Consider the following 2,052-nt stretch of genomic DNA (forward strand, 5'->3'; position numbering starts at 1 on the left):
AATAGAATTTTATCGCACCTATTTTATATCGGCAAATTCAACTGCTTTTGCTATTTTTAATAATACAATTAATTTTTGTTTTTAAATAATAAAATCATTTTACATACCCGATTTTACAACAATTGTTTAAAATCCACCAACGTGTAAACACATTTGGGTCCGTCTTACTCAGTTTCTACGAACTAACACAAATGTTGTCTTGCTTCACCATAAATTAAAACGATATCCATCAACTCCGAGTTGCTATGCACGCAAACCATTTTTGACACTAACTACCCATTTTTGACACTAACTATTAAAAAATTATTGTAAACACAACAGATAACAGGTAAATACTGTTGCAACGACGATTGCAAAATACGATTTCAGTATTCGGAGTCGCTGAGGCCACGTGGCTCTCTACGCGCATTGCAAATGACGCTAGAGACTACAGTTGTCCAGCTATGTAGTCGTTGAATGTACTATAACTTCAATATTTTTTTTCTCGGAAACTATAAGGATTTTACAAAAATTTTTTTTACGATATTGACTCCATTTCTCATGCCGCATCTATTCCCAAATTTTTTTGGATAAGTTCTGAATCACCCTGTATACCTTTCTTGATTTAAGAATATCTTTTTTTGCGTGCTGTTGCTATGATTTAAAGCTTTTTCGACTTATTTGCACATTTGAACACAGTAGTGCGCAATTATTAGAAAAAACTCAGACTTATTTTTGTTATTACTTTTCACCTATTCGGCGCCCCCTGAAAGCTCGCGTTCCTGGCAGGTGCCGCCTCCGCCACGCCCTAATTACGACAATGCATATATTGTTTAATAGGTATATGTAAAAATTAAAATGCACTACCTATAGTCAATGGTACATTTTCTACTGAAACAACGAAGCTTACAAACCAATGTTGCAACATCAATTTCATACCTTATGTCTTCTAATTTTTTTATTGCAAATTTATAATGCAGGTGAACATTTTTCAGTCTTCTGCATGTTTGTAGTGTATCACTTTGGAATAATTTGATGTAATTTATTTATCTTTGTTAATTTTCATGTTCAACAACATGCAAAACTATTTGATACCAACAAATCAATCTTAAGGATAAACTAAATCAAGTTAATATTTTGAGAATCAGGCATTTAATTGAAACGGTCTAGTCAGAACTCTTCATCCCTATCACGGACAATGCCACTGATCGAGATTTGTGATTTATTGGGATTGGTAACGTTCCAGCAGTGTTCCAATATTGAATCAATGGCGGCGTTTTCACAACGGAAAATGGTCGTAAATAAAGCACTCTGCATGCCAGGTACAGTGGACTATCCTTTTGTTTGCATCAACCCATCCTGAGTTATCGCGTTTGAACTTCGGGGTTTAGATATTAAATTAGATTGAGAATAAAGTGATAGAACTTTTTACTGTTTATTAAATTTAGTATATAGGGTGATTCAGTTTGATATGTCACAAACACGTGAGCATATTTTGGGAATAAAAATAAGAATAAAAGTCCGGTAAACTTTTGTTCTAACTTCCTTCGTTATGAAGATACAGGGGGTTGAATTTTTTCTATAAATTAAAATTTTCTTTCATAACTTTTAAACGGATTAAGATATTGTTATCAAATTTGGGGTACTGTGTAAGCCGAGGATATTGCATTTGCTGCCAAAATATGGCTCTTTAAAATTAAGCAGTGGCGTAGATACAGGGTGAGTCTGTCACTTTGGGCAAAATAAATATGTGACGCCACTGGTTAAATTAAAAAAAGTGATCATTTCATAATTTTACAATTCATTTCCAATAAAAATGGTCTCTTTCATTTTCTTCGTGTCTCTCATAGTTTAGTCACAAATTGGATATTCATAGAAGTCTGTTTTTCGACGACTGTGTTAACATGCGACAATGCTTCTGAATTCAGTATGCCGTGAAAACAAAATCCAATTTATTATGTAGTTTTGAATGTGACAGTTAATGTTTATGATAAATAGCGTTTATGCAGTTTATGTATATGTGGTTTTTCAATAATGGCGCAGGTTGCATTCACAAATGAAGAGTATGCAGAT

This window comes from Anoplophora glabripennis, unplaced genomic scaffold (genome assembly GCF_000390285.2).
Source record: "Anoplophora glabripennis isolate ALB-LARVAE unplaced genomic scaffold, Agla_2.0 scaffold386, whole genome shotgun sequence".
NCBI classification, from domain to species: domain Eukaryota; kingdom Metazoa; phylum Arthropoda; class Insecta; order Coleoptera; family Cerambycidae; genus Anoplophora; species Anoplophora glabripennis.